The sequence below is a fragment of the Ambystoma mexicanum genome, chromosome 3p (genome assembly GCF_040938575.1).
Source record: "Ambystoma mexicanum isolate Mex_15411 chromosome 3p, UKY_AmexF1_1, whole genome shotgun sequence".
Taxonomy (NCBI): domain Eukaryota; kingdom Metazoa; phylum Chordata; class Amphibia; order Caudata; family Ambystomatidae; genus Ambystoma; species Ambystoma mexicanum.
In genome coordinates this window covers 372,346,011-372,365,264 of record NC_090925.1, presented here as the reverse complement: position 1 = coordinate 372,365,264, position 19,254 = coordinate 372,346,011, and positions in this window count along the sequence as shown.

The following is a 19,254-nucleotide window of genomic DNA, read 5'->3' as shown; positions in this document are numbered from 1 at the left end:
CAAGATCATATGGACACTCATACTGGTAGTCACAGTTTGCTATCGGCAAATTAAATTCATAATTTTAAGGGAGGGGCAGAAATAATCTATCCTACTAGAGGACTTTCAGTTTTACCAAGCATAATTTGTACATGACACTCCTTCACAGTAATTCAAAAAACCGAAGCCAAAGCCATCAAAGAAATGTATCCATTCTTCCCCCAGTATAATTTACGAATGCTTTTGCATCTTAACACTCACCTTTGATTGCCACTTTGTTAATAGTTATATGACCATCTAACATTAGATGGTCACACATCCATGTCTCTTGCAAGATTAATACATCACAAGAAGTTAAAATACAATAGCCAGCAGGATTATATAACAGGTTTCTAGAGCCTCTTGAATTCCAAGAAAAGATTGTTGTTCGACCATACATGAGCCACTTATTTCAATTATCATTAGAATTTGTGCATAAAGGCAAATGTAACCAAGACCAATTGTTGTTAGTAAGATCAGATATTTGATTAGTAGGTAATTGAACTTCTATGTTAGATACCTTCCTACTTTGATTAGTAGTGGTGATTCTCAAGTTCATCAAATCATTGACCTCTGTGCCTATCCATGTATGCGGGCAGTGTGCTGTTCCACAGGACTAGCATTGTGTGGGGAACCAGGAAAGTGTGCACAGTATTATGTGATCACAAGGTCAGCATCGCAGGTTACCTGGACATTCATGGAGTGCTACTGCTTCCTGTTTCGGTATGCCTCTTCAAATGCCTGTGGGGCAACCAACACCACATGGGTGCAGTCCGGAGCAGCAATTACGTTTGGCAGGTGGGCTGCTCCATAAAAACATACCTTTGTGGCATTAAACTGTGCTGGGGTGATGGACAGGGAGATGTGCCAGGAGCCATGGTGCAATCCTGCTCTGTATGTCGTCATGGATCAGGGAGAGTTGCTATACAATGGTCCTCTGGTCCCCCTGCCAGTACAGGGCAATCAGCTGGACATCAGTGTCATTGTCACTGGTCCAATGGGCCCAAGGACACTGACATTGTGCCATCAGGGGAAGAAGAAAAAGGGTCACAGGCACAGGGGGCCCGGGTGGACAAAGTCCTGGCGCCTTTGGCGCCAGGCTTATGAAAGTCAGTAAACAGGAACACTTTATTTTGTGTGAAGGTGCTTTTACTCTGGAGCTTTATTTTGCTGAAGCAGCTCCACATGCACATTGTTCGGGTGTGGCCTCCCTGAGTTGCTGTGCACGTGCTAACTCAGGGAGTGGCAAGGTGTGGCAGGCAAGCCAGGCCTGATGAACGATCCCATCGAAAGGCCAGAGCTTCGCATTAATCTGCATTCGCATGCAGCGTAACGCTCACCGCCGCCTGGGATAAAACATACTCACCTGTGGAATCCAGTCTTCTGCCTACGCGCTTGCATCCAGGAACCAACATTCACCTGCAGTCTTCAATCGCTGAACTAGACCTATGTTCCTCCTTCATCTTCATCCTCCGGAACGCTGGAAGCCTGCTCTGGTTACCGCTGCATAACGCATTCTTCATCTCGGAAGGCAGACCCTGTAGGAAAACGAAAGACAAGGTTAGACACAACGAACATTCAGTTTAAGGTTGCACTTGCACAATTCTTCGCGCTCTTCCTTAAACACCCACTTACCTGTTGCCAGACAACCGCGGGAGCATTTCCGTCTCATCCGACGCCGCCTCATGCTCGGTAGCTATGCTGGGGCTCAATCACACCTATTTGGAAGAAAGCAGAGAAAGACGTTAATAACGAGCAGACAAGGGGGGCGTGGCCTGGGAGCCATGTAAGAGGTCGTGTCCTGCTAGAGCTCCCGCTGATCCTTTCTTTATCCTGTTGGAAATCGCGCGCTAACTGGCACTCATACTCTCTATCTGGAAGAATCGTGTGTGGGAAGCTGTGAGGCACGTCTCAATGCATTGTGGCATGGATCTGTGAAAAAGCTAGGCTGTCAGAGACTGGTGAAGATCGGAAAGCGAATTCCTGGTGAATTCAAAGATGGCCGTTGCGCGATGAACAAAGGGAATGAAGACGTAGCTGGCTCAAGTGTTTATCCCCTTCGCTTGGAGTACGCTGGTGCTCGGAAACAGAACAGACTGCATATTGGCCGTGTGCATCCAATACTGCCTCGCACTTAGTACCCAGATTGGGGCTGGTGGGTGTGCTGCCTTACATATGAGGCAGCCCGCTGCGTTGCGGCTACAGAGCCAGGATCGTTACTGTGGCAGTTTTGCATTGCTGAGGAGTACATTGTATCTTGGGCCTTGGAGGTCGGAGCGAGTGAGCAGTTGCAATGGTGCGCCCGACCCGGTGACTGATCTTTGTACCATTTATACAACGGCTGGATGAAACATTATTGGGCCGACACTGCACCGTGACTGCGACGGAGCACTAACCACGTGTGCAACATTGTGTAAGCCGACCAAGAAGCGACGGTGAAATCCGTCGGATGCTTGGAGGTTGTGATGTCATTGATCATGGGCACTCGGAACGTTGTCTAGTGCTGCGGAGCGCGTGTGGAGCGGGACCCAGTCCTTCTGACATTGTGTGCGCTGCAGGGGTAGTGGCGTATGCCCCCTACTGTATCGGTGGCATTCATTTTGAAAAAGCAGAGCTAGGAGCTTCTCTCTACATGCAGAGTGTAACGCCTGCCTACACGAAATTCTGGCCCATTAGACGATTTAGTCCACACATGGGGCGTTGCTTTGGGCCCTATAACGGGGAGGACAGCGGCAGAACGATGCCAACAATTCGTCAGACACAATACGCACTATAAGAACGCTGCGACATAGCGTAGCGGATTCGTCACAGTAGTGCACCATTCATAGCGCTGCAGGAGCGGGGCGCAGTCAGCACTTCTTGTACATACACATACCAGGACGAGTCACGCCCGCGCCCTGTGGCGGCAAATTAGCTGTGCGCGCAACACGCCAATGCGTATTCAATCTTCCTGCATTCCATGGACATAACAGAACTTGGCCCATCACCTTTATTTGTAATATAAGAGTGTGCACGCCCACATAATTATACCCAATCCAAGCTGTGGAGAATTGATCCAGGCGCCACGTGAGGTGCCCGGCAGTAATGGAATACGGCGTGTGATTATTGAACTGTGTGACGCAGTGGCTCGCGGTCTGTTTGGGTGGTGACACGGTGGATGCGGAGGGAAGAGCACTTGAGTGTCACCATACTTGTCCGTCTTTGACTACAGGGCGGTGCACAAGGCCACATAAGACACAAGTGGGGGGCTCTCATGCTGGCCCTGGGAACTCCCACCAACGAATAGAGAGTCCTTACTGGCCCAACCTTACCTTGACGAGGATCTATATACCTGATTGCTGCCTTCTGAGAGCACGGGAAATATCGTAATGGCGTCTAAACCAGTGAAGCCGAAGGGGAAACAAGCAACTATTGAAGATTATACTAAAACGCCCCACACAGTGGAAGGCTCTGGCAAGAAGGACAAGAGACAACAATCGGACACCATGCCGGACAGAGATAATCAGCTGATCCTGGAGGCAATTGCGGACCTGAAACTGGCTCGGGAGGCCAAATTGGAGGCGGCCATGGTTTTGCTCTCAAGACATCATTGGACCTTAAAGTTGGAGCGGTACAAGAAGAGGTCAACATCCTGAGACAAGATGTCAAGAAAGTAGCTGACTGCACAAGAGAATTGGAAAAAGAGACACGCTCTAACACCGTAGCTTGCAAGACTCACGCTTTGGAGATCCACACACTGCGTCAGCAAGTGGCCAACTTGGAAAGCAGAGCTGATGAGGCCGAGGGTCGGACCCGTAGGAATAATATACGTATAGTTGGGCTTCCCGAAGGAGAAGAAGGCAAGGACCCCGCAGACTATATCAAGACCATGTTGCTACAGGAGATACAAGGAGTTCTTACCCAGGGATTTGCAGTAGAGAGGGCTCTCAGGTCTCTCGCGAGAAGATCGCCACCGGGAGCCCCTCCAAGGCCTATCATCGCTAAGATCCTCAACTATCGAGACAGAGAAAAGATTCTTGAATTCTTCCGGAAAGGAGGCACGGTGCAAAGGGCGGCTGCTTCCATCTCGGCGTACCCAGACTACACGCTCCTGGTGCACAGGAGAGGACTGAATTATGGATCTGTCAAAAGGCAGCTACGAGATGCGAGCTACAAGTACATGTTGATGTACCCTGCTAAGTTGAAGGTTCTCCATAAAAACAGGGCCCTTTTTTTCGAGATGCCGGAAGAAGCGACAGAATGGCTTGACGGCCAGAGTTGTCCAGAAGAGACAGGCCTACATGAGGCAGACGTACTGGAGAAGTGATGCAGTACCTCTGGATGTCAAGGTGCTGTATTTACCAAGACATTGGGACTAGAATATAACTTAGTGCACGGGACGGCATTATGCCTTTTTGTGCTTAACAAAGACTAGTGCGCATACTTTATTGGTGTTAGGCAGAAACCTGTGCAGTTCCCTTAGGGAACACTGCAAAAGATTTAAGACTACAGGTGTTGGCAGTAAACCCACTTGGTAGCAGTCTGCACCACCCAGATTTACCTGGTAGCTGTGGCTGAGCAGTCAGACTTCCCTCAAGAAGAATTAGGCAGTATGCAAAGTATACACAATAGGCACTCAGATACAATAATACAAGCAAACACTGACCAGAGCTTTGGTATCAAAGTATATAATTATTTATTTAAAAACACACTGTTTTAAACACTCCCGCACTCTTATTGTAAAATATTCTAAACACAGTTACTATTGTAATATATACACCCCTTTTTCCTTATCAGATAAGTCACTGTAAAACACCACTTATTTTCATACAGAGGTGAGCGCTTAACTAGATGGCACTCCAATAGGTTTGTGAGAAAGGGAGGGAAAAAGACAGAATATGGAAAGGTACACCAATCTAAGATTCAGGAACACTGTTAGCAAGGCAGAAGAGCAAAAGTCACTGGTGAGCCAAAGTCCAAAGGCTGGGCCCACTCTTAGAGAGAGCAGAGCACAAATGCGCCCAAGATCACACAGTTACACTAGGCTTAGAAAGTCTTGCAGAGGTTTCAAAAAGAGTTTAGAGAGGCTTAGGAAAGTTTAGCCAGGGTGTCCCAGGCTAACCCAGGTTCGAAAGCCGGGGGCTAAATCTACCCCGTACAGTCAGTAGCAAGGGAAGCCAGGCGGGACGCAGTACCTTAAGTGGGAAGGATCCTCCAGCGGTGGCAGTTGTTCCTGGTAGTGGGTGCAAATTGCGTCGTCGTCCAGGGGAAGAGAAGATCTCGACTTGGAGGAAAGATGAAGGTCGTTGCACTACCAGGGAAGAAACCAGCCATGGAGTTTTCTGGTTAAAGGTGGTACCTTTGTTTCGCGGTCGTGGTAAAACGTGGTATCCCGGTTGCCGGGGTGCTTGGCACAGGCAAGGCGGCCACGAGGTACGTCGGGAGGCGATAAAACGGTGAAACTGGTTATCCCCACCAGTCAAAGGAAGAAGACTCTCCGGCGGGAGATCTCCTCTGTCGTTGGGAAAAGTGATGAGACGGTCCAGCAGGGCTCCACCGGTGGTGGTGTCGTGGCAGGTCGGCTCAGCTTCTCCCTCGTCGGATTCTTAGGTCCTGTGGCGACTTCTGAAGATCCAGTCCCCAAAGCCCTGCTTTTATGCAGAAAACCCCCATTCACTCAGCCTAGCTGTCACTCAAACATGCTAAGTGGTGAGCCGGCCAGCTCACCACTTGGGCCAATCAGGATGGAGTGCGACTTGAGTTGCCTAGGCAACTCAGTCCAGGGTGCCTAAATTCCCCTCCACCCCTCCTAAGTACCCCAGACAGAGTGGCACCACTTTGGAGGGCTTCTGTGGAGAAGCCCACCAAAAAGTGGAACAAAGGGCTCCACTTGGGTTGGAGTCACAGAAGAGAACACAAACGCCATTTTAGAATCAAGGTTTGGCAAAAAATACCAACCGGAGAATTAATATTAATTAAATAAACCGGCGGTATGTTCGAGGCTACCGTAAATAATTAAATAAAGGTAGTAGCCTAAAACAATGGGAAATCCCATAGGAAAATATTTGCGGTTGAATATAAAAAGTAGTATCCACTGCCACCAGCCAAAACTCGATCAGGGGGGACGGAGACGTGCCCCTCGACTAACAGACCCTGGGGCAATTGAATCGCCCCAGCCAGTACGTCCACAATATGATGGTTTGTACTGGTTCTGTTCAGAATTTAAGATTAGTAAAGTCAATGGTGACTTTACATGCCCTGGGAGACAGTAGTCAGTCCCAGGGTATGGAGTCTATACTGGGGGGTCACTATGACACCCCTGTGTCACTGCACTGAGGGTGCTGTGTAACACACATCACAAAAACATATGAAGCCCTATGGAGTAAAAGACCCCATAGCCCATTAAACACATCTAGATTCAAAGAAACACGCTCAAATCATGCCCAAGAGTGAGGGTAAAAGAGTCTCACTCTTGGCAGGAGAAAAAAAAAAAGAAAAATCCAGCAAAGCTGCTGGGGGACTCACTAGGTTAGGAAATTCAGCCTAAACAGAGAATTCTCCCTAACAATTGGTCATGATGCAGAACATAGCGGGCCCACTTTTACACCCCAATAGTTTTAGTTAGTAAGATTGCCGTTAGTAAGGTAACCGTCCTGTGGAGTTCCTATTATTGGCTTGCCGAGATAGGACTAAATGCGGGAGTGCCCGAGATCCAGAGATGGAGCTGGGCTGCAGTCTGGGGTAGGTAGGGATGAGGGGAGGAGGGAGTTGCAGGTTTTGGTTTTGTTGGGAGGGGAGGAGGGAGTTTTCGGAAATTGGGGAGTTAGCAGTTTGGGAACGAGCCTACAATGGGCACCAGTTGGGGATGGGTAGGGAGGAGGGAGGGGCGCGAAGGTGTGCTGTGAACATAGTTGAGAGGGAAGGGGGGGAGGGCTAGTTGGGGAGTTATTGTTGTATTTGGGAGGGGTACAAGCCCATATTCATGCCAAACGAGACAGGAGGGAGGAACAAAGAGGGAGGGACAGGGGACAAACCACGTATGGCGATGGGTAGTCTTAGAATTGTCACCTGGAACGTGACAGGTCTAAATAGTTACCTGAAGAGGAATAAAGTAATGATGTACCTGAGAAGGCTGAAGGTGGAAATAGCGCTGCTACAGGAAACCCACCTCACTAGAGAGAAATTGGAGGTGGTTAGGAAAAAGTGGAAAGGTACCACCATAGGAGCGACATACTCTGCATATGCTAGGGGGGTGGTTACCTGGGTAGCACCTCATGTGCCATTCCAGATGGGAGGATGGTACTGATGCGTGGGTTGCTGGAAAATAGAGAAGTGAGCGTTATAAATACCTATGCCCCCAACCAAGACACAGCGGCTTATTTCAAGGCGCTATACGACAAACTTTGCCCCCATCTGGGTGGCCAGATTATATGGGGAGGGGTCTTTAACTGCACGTTATTTCCTAGAATGGATAGGTTGGATGATAAACTAAAAAAGCCCACCCCCGCCGCGAAAGCACTAGAGGCCCTGTTGAGAGATTTTGGACTAGAGGATATCTGGAGACTGCAACACCTGAAGGATAGGCATTACTCACACTACGCTGCCCCGCATGGCCTGTACATGAGATTGGATTATATTTTTGTTGCTTCGGAACTTGTGGGGGAAATGATATGCTCAGAATATAAGGCGAGAGTATTATCGGACCACTCCCCCTTGGTCTTGGAGTGGAAACACCAGCCTCCCAGAGCGAGAATCCCGACATGGAGGCTCAGAGCCGAATCCCTGCAGGACTCGGTATTCCAAGAGGACTTAAGGGAGGAGATTATCGAGTACTTTGACATTAACACAGGGAGTGTGCAGTCAGAGGGAACCTTATGGGAGGCATTTAAAGTGGTGGTAAGAGGTGCAACCATCTCCAAATCTAGAGGGCTCCAAGGGGGCATAGAGCGAGAGCTACAAGAGACAGAAACTGGAAAAAATGATGCAGAAGGAGGGCACCTCACAGGAGGACGCCGAACAGGTGAATTTACTACAACAAACTAGTAGGGAGCATCGGGAAAGTCTGTGTAAATTGAATTATAAAATATATATTGAAAGGCAACAAGCAGGGGGAGATAAAATAGGAAGGCTGCTAGCATGGCTATATAAAAATGAGACACCCAGACCTGTTGTCAGGGAGATAAGGGGAGAGGAAGGTCAGATCTGAGACACCCAAGAGGGAGTAAACGAGGGGTTCCTTAGTTTCTATAAACGCCTCTATGAGGACCCGGGGGAGGAGACGGGATGGGAGATTCAGGAAACATTGGAAGATATGGGACTACCCAAATTAAACGATGAAGAACAGGAGAACCTGGACACCCCAATTACAATAGAGGAATTAGAGATGGTGGTTCTGCAACTACCCACATGCAAAGCCCTGGGGTCAGACGGGCTCCCTAGCAAATTTTATAAAACATACAAGCAGGAAGTACTCCCCCCGCTGCTGGCCATGCTCAATGAAGCGCTCGAGAAAGGAAGGCTGCCGGAGTATCTGAGAGAGGCAGTGATTATACCGCTAATAAAAACAGGCAAGCCGAGCACAGATTGTGGGTCATATAGACCCCTATCCATGCTGAACCAAGACAGCAAAATTCTAACGGTAGCGTTGGCAAACAGACTCAAAAGGGTAATTGGTAAACGTAAACACCCCGATCAAACAGGCTATGCCCCACCCGAACATTTCACAGGCGACCCTAACAAGTACACCATATTTATGAATCAATGCTGCCTACATTTTTTGTGCAGACCTGGGGCCTTTGCTAACGACCAAGCCAGAGTGGCGTTCATACTCTCATATTTGGGAGGTAGCGCAGCGGATTGGTCAATACCTTTGGTAAATCAAGATGATTCTTTGCTTCGGGACTTTAGAGGTTTTCAACGCGAAATGGAAAAATTGTTCGCACGACACACACAAGGACAGGCCTTACACAACGAATTGCTGTCGCTCATTGCATCCTTCAATCGTCTTATAGCTCAAACAAATTGGCCAGAAGAAAAGAGGACTACGCTCTTTTACTGAGGATTGCGTGGGAAACTCAAGGACGTGTTAGCTCAAGTGTTAAATCCTCCAGATGGATGTGCGGAATACATCAACTTGACAGTGCAGCTTGATCACAGTGTGCAGGATCAAAAAATTGATCGAACAAGGGCTGAAGGGCGATCAGTCTATATGCGGCTTCGTGAAAGTCAATCCAAGTCACACGAACAGCCTGAACCGATGCAAATTGGGGGATTAAGGAGTCCACTCACCAAAGCAGAACGAGAAAAGAGGAGACAACAGCAACTCTGCTTGTACTGTCGAAAAGCAGATCACTTCCTTCGAGAATGCCCGGTGAAACCACCCAGGAAGACAGTCGGAGCAACCAATAAAGACGAAGAAGGGGAACAAGACTTGGGAAACTCCAACGCCCGGCAAGTGTAGGGGTCCACTTGTCGAGAAGTGAAAAGGAACCTGTACAGACCTCGCATCTAGTCATCCCGTGCTCTTGGTAGACCACAAACAACCGTCAAAAATACATGCTTTGAAAGCATACATTGACAGTGGAACTGTGGGAAATTACATTGACCAAGATCTGGCTATCCCAATAGGCCTTCCTCTCCGACGAAAGCAGAAATCGGAAAATGTCACATCGGTAGATGGATCTCATTTTTCATCCGGGCCAGTAAAGCATTATACCGAAAAAGTCAAGCTATTGTGTCAGGATGGCCACCAAGAGGACATTACCTTTGATCTCATTGGGGCTCCTCAGTTCCAGATGATATTAGGAATGCCTTGGTTGGAGACCCACAACCCTAAGATCGACTGGCGAGAACGAGTTCTGACCTTTCCCCAAGACTGCATGGACACCTGTTACACTCACAAACCCACCACCTTGAAATCTAAGAAAGGAATCATACTGGGTCTCACTGGTTCATTACCACGCGAATATCAGGATTACCAGGATGTCTTTCAGAAGGAACAAGCAAACGTCCTTCCTCCGCACAGGTTTTACGACTGCCAAATTGATCTCGTACCAGGGGCCCAGATACCCTGCAGTCGGATTTACGCCTTAACTGAGCAGGAGAACCACCACCTAAAAACGTACCTCGACCAGTACCTGGCAAATGGCTTCAATCGTCCGTCCAATACCCCTGCCCCCCTCTTTTTTGGGCCTAAAAAGGAAGGCGACTTAAGAACTTGCATTGACTATTGAGGACTATAGAGCACTTATCCGGATCACAGTGAAGAATAGATACCCGTTACCACTTATCCCAAAACTCCTGCATCAGGTAAAAAACGCCCAGATTTACACCAAGCTGGACCTACGAGGGGCCTACCATCTTGTAAGGGTCAAAGAAGGAAAAGAGTGGAAGACGGCATTCCGCACTAAATATGGTCTCTATGAATAACAGGTTATGCCCTTTGGGCTCTGTAATGCCCCTGCAGCGTTCCAGTTTTTTATGAATGACGTGCTTCGTGAATTACTGGACGTTTGTGCACATGTCTACATTGATAACATCCTCATTTATTCAACTTCCAAAGAAGACCACGTCGGTCATGTCCAAGCAGTTCTAGAAAAGCTTCGACAACATCGACTGTTTGCCAAGTTAGAAAAATGTTCCTTCCATGTAACAGAGGTCGAATTTCTTGGCTTTATTCTCACACCACGAGGCGTTTGTATGGACACACGGAAGGTGGATGCTATCCTTCAATGGCCTGCACCGACATCTACAAAAGGAGTACATAGTGTGCTCGGGTTCGTCGATTTATTCCCGGTTTCTCTCAGATTGTCCTCACTATTACCTCCCTGCTGCGAAAAAACAAACAATTCTGCTGGTCTACAAAAGCGGAAGAAGCCTTCCAAAAACTGAAGCTAGCATTTACCACAGTACCAGTTCTACGACACCCGCAACCAGACTTGCCATACGTGGTTGAGACAGATGCCTCCAACATAGCAATGGGAGCTGTGTTATCACAACGGAACCCTGAAACAGGACAGTTACACCCTGTGGCATTCTGGTCCCGTAAGTTTTTGGCTCCCGAATTGAATTATGAAATCACTGACAAAGAATTACTAGCAATCAAAGCAGCATTTAAAGCATGGAGACATTGGGCCTCATTATGAGTCCGCCGGTCCGGAATGCAGTGATTCCGTGACAATGGTGATACAGTTTCCGCGACTGCAAGGTTGCGGAATGAACAGCCTATTACGGGTGGTCGGTCGCGCGCACTATACCAACGCGGAAATGGTGTCACCATCGTCACGTAAATGCCCATGCAAACGGACATTCTGCCACAAAAAGCAGTGCTAAATCCGTGGCCGCCCCCGCCGTCACGGACACGGAATCACCGGAAGCGGAAAAACCATGACCGCGAAAACCAGAAACAGAGAGGCGGCCATTATTTAAACCACAATCCACTACTATCCTCAGACACCACAGGCCAGATCACCTCCCTGAGCAGCAAAAACCATCAACCACTATGGCATCCAGGATTCCAGCGCTTGTGGAACATATAGTGCAGTATGCAGAAATGCTTTTCAGAGCTGACCAGCAGCGCGCCACCCAGCAATGCCGTAAGGAGGTGTGGGCTAAAGCAGCACGCAAGTGCACAGCAGTAGGGGTGACAACACGCACCGTAATGGACTGCCATAAGAGGTGGGATGACCTCATGCTCAGAGTGCGCAACCTCATCGCTGCACACCTCCAGCACAGCACTGGCGGAGGATCTGCATCCCCACTGAAACTGAAGTCGTGGGAGGAGCGCTGCAGCAGTGTCCTGCACCTTGAGGGCATACACGGCATTGGCGATGCCGAGGCAGGAGAGAGCCCACCTGTAGATGCGGTAAGTGCACAGAGTACAAAGCTATGAGTGTGAATGGACCCCAGGAGTGATCCAATGGACCCAATGATAACCCCTCCAGCAAGGGAAGGAGGGACCCAATGGACCCACTGATAACCCCCCCGTCCCCCCCAGCTAGGGCAGGAGTGACCCAATGGACCCATTGATAACACCACCCAGCCAGGGCAGGTGTGACCAAATGGACCCACCAATCACCCAGATGAGAAGCAACACACCCCCAATACATGGCCCCTGGACATGCACACAGTGTGTGACTGAGTACAAGCAGAGACACATAGTGCATCAACAGTCATATGTATGTACATGCATTTGGTCACAGATCATTCATTTTTATGCATGTGATGGACCCATCAAGTACCACCACACAACTAACAGCATGCCCTCTGTATCCCCACAGCCATGTCAAGTGACAGCGACAATGCCCAACAGGCAAGGCAACGTCCACCTGCACGTAGCCAACGCAGCACTCCTGCCCAGGAGGATGAGGCAAGCTGCTTCGGTACAAAGGCGCCAGATGCAGCTGGCACGGATGCACCAGCCGATGCCACCATCTCCATACAGCCTGCCCCCACACAAGTGGCACACACTCCCACCATGGCCACAGAATCCATCCTGCAGACCATCTGCACTGCGGAGGAGGGTGCATCCAGTGACGACAGTGCCCCAGCCATGCAGGCTGAAGTTGGAGGACAGGGGGAGGGGGACAACATGGATGACCTGTCATCCCTCCACAACCTACAGTTCAGCCCCGCCTCAATGCACAGCCCCATGAGGTCACCAATGCCCTCCATGGCAGAGCCAAGTGCCCGCATGCAGCGGATGGAGGAACAGCAGGCCACCCTAATGCAGCTTGTGGAAAGGCAGCTGGAGGAGGCTAGGCTGCAGCGGGAGGAGGCTAGGCTGCAGCTGGAGGAGGCGATGCAGCAGCGGGAGGAGGCAAGGCTGCAGCGTGAGAGCAATCCCACATCGGTGCGTCGGCTCTCCAGGGCCATTGGACGTTTCGCCACCACCATTGTCACCTTGGCACGCCATGTCTGGGAAGGCAACAGTGTGACATCCACCATTGCAGAGTCCTTGTTGGTTGCCCAGCAGGCGTTTCTTGGACGTGTGCCAACAGTCACACCACAAGTGCCGTCCACCAGCACCACCCCATCAAGCTCCACCAGTGCCAGCCCACGTAGGTGCTCTAGTCGGCTGACTGGACCCTCCGGCAAGGACTCTCATGTGCATAAGCGCCCCCGGAAATAGTGCCATGTGAGAATGGCTGTCCACAAGACATTCTGGGACACAATGAGTGTATGGGGGTGGGTATGTTTGGGTGGTGGGGGAGGTGCATTATGGGGTTAGTGTTTTGGCGCCTGGTTGGGGTGGGTACGTTTGGGTGGTGGGGGAGGTGCATTATGGGGTTAGTGTTTTGGGGCCTGGTTGCGGGTGGGTACCTTTGGGTGGTGGGTGGGCACGGGTGTACAGCTTTCCTATCCAATACACCTTCTTTCCGGCTTTGTTTAAATTAAATAACCTTTGAAAACTCTTTCACAAGTGGACATCCGTAATTTCATTTGCAATCAATCTATTTATTAACCTGCATCTTCATATACATGCAATGCTGTTCATGTGCAGTCTCTCAAAAGTAAATGCAAATGAGTGTATCCCGTGCATGTTGATCATCTTGTGCCCCCCTGCGAGGGAGTGGAGCCATCCCATCCCATCCCCATCCCCATCTTCATCATCAACTCCATCATCATCCTCTGTGTCTGGGGGCAGCGGAATGTTCCTGCACATGCACAGATTGTGCAGCATGGCACACACAAGCACTATTTTACCCGTCTTCACTGGATTGTACAGCAGTGATCCGCCAGATCTGCTCAAGCAGCAGAACCTGGCCTTCAGTAGGCCAAATGTCCTCTCGATCATGCCACATGTGCGGACGTGTGCCCTGTTGTACGCCTCCTCATGCATGTTCCTTGGCCTCCGTACGGGCGTCATCAGCCATGGCATGAGTGCATATCCTGCATCACCTACATGGGATGTAAATGGAGGGGACATATCAGTGTTTGTGGTATACATGTCTTCTTCAGATGCAGTGCAATCATGTGTCATTAGTCAATCATCCATATGGGCCAAGCAGTGGTCTGACCAGTGGGTGATTACCATTCCTGGTTCATTGTTGTCCACATTGGCGTTTGGACATTGCCCAACAACTTGCTGTGCATATGGAGTTGCCCTTGCAGCCAGTAGTGGTTGGTGAGTATGGCATTGTGCAGTGATGTACACACATGGAGGAGTCAGTCAATAGACTGTGATGATGTAGTAGATGCAGAATGTCTCATGTGCACACATCATGTGCATTGGGGGGGGGGGCAGTGGTGCATAGTGTGGGTGGCTGTATGAAGTGGCTCAAGTTGTATGAGCTTGTACTAGTCTTCGTTGTGCATCTCCTTTGGCAGGGTGTGCACGGGCACACTGTGGTGACCTGTCATGTGTAGCTTTGTGATGTGTGGGTTGTGGTGACTGTCCATTACATGGGCCAGGGGGTGATGCATTTGCAGTTGTAGCAGGCCAGTCACACAGGTCATTGCCCTGGACACCCCCCCTTTCACAGGGCCCGTGCATTGGCAGTTGTACTCACCCAATAGCCATGTGCTTTGTCCAGCATAGCGTTCCATGTACCGGTGCAATGTTGAATTCCACAGGACCATTGAGTCATGTGTTGACCCCGGGAAACGTGTGCAGCAATGTGTTATCACTTGTCCAGCGTCACATACCATCTGTACATTCAGTGAGTGGTAGTTTCCTATTGCGGTACACCATCTCCATTGCACGTGGTACTGGGAGCTCTATGTGGGTGCAGTCTACTGCTCCAATGCAATTTGGCAAGACCGCAATGGCATGGAAGGCCAACTTGGTGGTAATGACCTGGGCAAGGGTACGGGGTAGGGCGATGTGTTCCAACACATTGCGCAGCAGGGCATCCAATACCTGGCCCAGTATTCTTGAAATACAGGGTTGTGAGAGCCAGTGCAACTCACCAACAGTGTGCTGATACGTTCCAGTGCCAAGAAAATGCAGTACCGACACCACCTCCAGAAGGGGGGGGATTGCGGTCGAAATGCCAATGCGGCTGCTGATGTCATCCTCAATCATGGTGGTGATGTACATGATTGTTGGACGGTCCAGCCGGTATAATGTGTGAATCTGTCCTGGGGTCAGGTTCCAGGGTGAGGCCCTGATGCAGGGTATTGCAGGATGCCTGCGGGGTCGTGGCGGCTGCACAATTGGGTTTGGCATGGGTGCAGGGTTTGCTAACTGCCGCCTGCGACTCCTCCTCCTCTGCACTATTACTGCCACCATGTGCAGTGCTGCCTGTAGGTTCAATAGCCCCAGTCCCAATGCTGCTACAGCAGCTGCCTGCATAGTTGTGTTTGGAGTTTGCCTGGGTGTGGGTGGAGCCCTTTTGTAGGCTCCCAGTGGCCTGCTGTGTCCAGCTGGGCTAATTTGGTGCACCTGTGGCCTGATTCAGCTCACCAGGCACTGTTTAACGTCATGACTGCGGTGCGTTGATACCGCCACCGTGTCCACAGTGTTTATGCCATTTTTGTGGCGTAGTTTCCATGTCCGTGCTACTTGTAATGCGCATGGTGTTACGTATTGCCGGTACCTGTGGGTTTTCTCTGCCGACGCAGTTTTCGGGTGCGTTGACTGCGCGGTGGCGGTTTCTGGTGGTGGTATTTCTGGGATTGAAGTTTGGAATTCGCTGATCCGGTAAACTGTGCCGGTATGGTTATATCGGCAACGTTAAATCCGGACCGGCAGACTCGTAATGAGGCCCATTATCTTCTCGGAGCAAGACATACAATTAGTGTCATCATGGATCACCGCAACCTACATTACTTAAAAACCGCTAAGGAGCAATCATCGCGCCGGCTTCGTTGGGCCCTCTTCTTTGCCGAATACGACTTTATCATTACCTACAGACCAGGAGTATGCAATGGGAAGGCGGACGCCCTGTCCCGCATGAGCGAGGAAAAGGAAGCTTTCACTACACCAGACCCTGTGGCATCATTCCTGAAGAATGAATCCAAAACACGATTGTCGCAACTACCTGTTTCAATGACTTTAAACCCGACTAGCAGTGCCAGAGTCAATCCGCCCAACAGCAATGGCTATTGAAAGGAGATTTATATACCATTAAAAATAATCTGCCATATTTCCAAGAGCAACTGTACATTGTGGACAAAAAACTGCAAAATCAAATCATAGCCAACTGTCATGATTCCTTGATGGAAGGACATTCGGGAATAGCCAAGACTCAGGCTAAAATTAAGACCTGCGGTGTCTGCGCTCAACACAAATCCCAAAAGCAAAACCCGGCTGCTCTTTTACATCCATTGATGGTACCACCAGCGCGTTGGCACACTCTGTCCATGGACTTTATCACAGATCTTCCTTCCTGTAACGGATACACCACCATCTTGGTTATCGTGGATCAGTTCTCCAATATTGCACACTTCATTCCTTTAAAAGGGCTTCCTACGGCTTCTGCTCTTGTTACAGTGTTTCTGGAACAGATTGTGCGACTGCATTGGTTCCCATCTGTGTTAATATCGGATAGTGGAATTCGTTTCAGCATTCTGGAGAAGGTGTTGTAAAATTGCCAAGATTGACCTACGGCTGTCCACAAGCCACCACCCTCAAACCGATGGCCAGACTGAACGCACCAACCAGACATTAGAGCAGTACCTAAGATGTATGTTACAACAATCCGAAGACACCTGGAAAAACATCCTTTGGTTAGCGGAGTATGCATACAACAATTCCGTTCACACTAGTACAGGGCAAAGTCCATTTCACACTATGTATGGCCGACATCCATGGACATCTGTTTTCGATCCACTCGACACATTGGAAATGCCAGCAATAGCAAACTTGCACAAAACCATGAGCCGGGTTTTTAAAGAAGCAGCCGAGCATCTGATGAGAGCCAAAGAGAGACAAAAAAGGTTTGCGGATCAACACCGAAGGGAAGCTCCCAGTTACCAGGTCGGAGACAACGGGCCTCATTACGACCCTTGCGGTCCCGTAATGAAGGGTGCCGGTACGGAACCGGCACCCTTCATTACGGGAGCGCTGATTACGAGGTTCCCTTTGCGGGACTCGGAACAGACGTCTGGTAAAACCAGACATCCTTTCCGGGTCCCGCGAGGGGAAGAGGGAGGTAATAACGGGCCAGTTGTAATGTGCCCGTTATTACCTCCCTCCCCATTCCCATTGAGCCCTATGGGGGCTCAAATGGATATGGGGAATGGTTCCTTCAAGGAGGAATTACCGGATCCTCCAATGTTAGAATGACCCGGTTATTCCTCATTGAAGGAACCCGGTAATGGAGCCCGGTTTGGAGGCAGCCATGGTGCTAATAGCACCATGGCTGCCTCCAATCTCCTAATGAGGCCCAAGGTCTGGTTAGCATATAAAAACATTGCACCGAAAGGACCAAGGGCTTTCCGCCCCAGATATTTGGGGCCCTACCCTATCAAAGCCATAATCAATCCTGCCGCCATGAAATTGGAGCTACCATCCAATATGTAAATCCATCCGGTGTTTCATGTTTCCCATCTCAAACCAATGAAACCGGGTACACGGATCAATACTCCACCAGATCCTGAAATAGTGGAAGGAGAACCGGAGTATGAGGTCAAAACTATCTTGGATTCCAAAATGACCCAGTCTAAGTTATATTATCTTATAGATTGGAAAGGTTATGGACCTCAAGACCGAACCTGGGAACCTAGTGAACATGTTTACACGCCACGACTAATCAAATAGTTCCACTGCAGTAACCCCACAAAACCAGGACCATGAGAAGGACCACCCTTGAGAGTGTCATAGTCACTAGTCCAATGGGTCCAAGGACACTGACATTGTGCCATCAGGGGAAGAGGACAAAGAGTCACAAGCACAGGGGGCCCGGGTGGACATAGTCTTGGCGCCATTGGCCCAGGCTCATGAAAGTCAGTAAACAGGAACCCTTTATTTTGTGTGGAGGTGCTTTTACTCTGGAGCTTTATTTTGCTGAAGCAACTCCACGTGCACATCGTTCGAGTGTGGCCACCCTGAGTTGCTGTGCACGTGCTAACTCAGGGAGTGGCAAGGTCTGGCAGGCAAACCAGGACTGATGGGCGCGGCCTCACGAACTTGGCTATATAAGCCGCTCCCATCAAAAGGCCAGCGCTTCGCATTAATCTGCATTCGCATGCAGCATAACGCTCACCGCCGCCTGGGATAAAACATACTCACCTGTGGAATCCAGTCTTCTGCCTGCGCGCTTGCATCCAGGAAACAGCATTCACCTGCAGTCTTCACTCGCGGAACCAGACCTACGTTGCTGCTTCATCTTCATCCTCCGGAACGCTGGAAGCCTGCTCTGGATACCGCCGCACAATGCATTCTTCATCTCGGAAGGCAGACCCTGTAGGAAAACGAAAGACAAGGTTAGACACAACGAACATTTAGTTTAAGGTCGCGCTTGCACAATTCTTTGCGCTCTTCCTTAAACACCCACTTACCTGTCGCCGGACCACCGTGGGAGCATTCTCATCTCATCCGGCGCCGCCTCATGCTCGGTAGCTCTGCTGGGCCTCAATCACACCTATTTGGAAGAAAGCAGAGAAAGACATTAATAACGAGCAGACAACGGGTCGTGGAAAGAACAATACAAATACTTCACGACAAAACGAGAGGGAAGACAAATAGAAAACTGAAAGACACTTATCTGAGTGGCATGGGAATAGTCGCAGTTGGACTGGACACCCACATACGAAGGGCCAGTGAAGGAACTCGGTCCTCATCATAAAAGCGCCCCTGCCAGAAGTAGCAGGACGGAAAGCTCGCCATTAAGGATCAATAGGTGAGCCTTAAATGGGGCGATGTATGTTCACGACAACGCTATTGACAAGGGTTTGAGAGGGGAATCAGCCACAGACTGGCAGACTCACGTCCTTTCATATCTACACAGGAGCAGTGCTACAATACACCGCAGCCCACAACCTATTTGCAGAGGAAGAAGATAGGCAGAGGGGATCTACTTCCTGGGAGGGCTGCAACCGTGCCCCAACGCCCCCACAGAGACCAGGTGAGCGTAACAATCAGTTAATACCGAGGGTGAGGGCCTGACCCGGGGATGGGTGCTAGCATTGCATGGCGTCTTCACATCATCGCTGCTCCATGCGCTCTGTGGCGCTTCTGATACCTGTGAACTGCAATCTGAGCAGAAGTTGCTGCATGTCCTAGTTCACAAATGCTAGTGGCAGCATGGTGTTGGAAAGTGTGTGTTGGGTCAGGTGTGGGCCTTATGTACACTTTCAGAGTGGACTGGATGC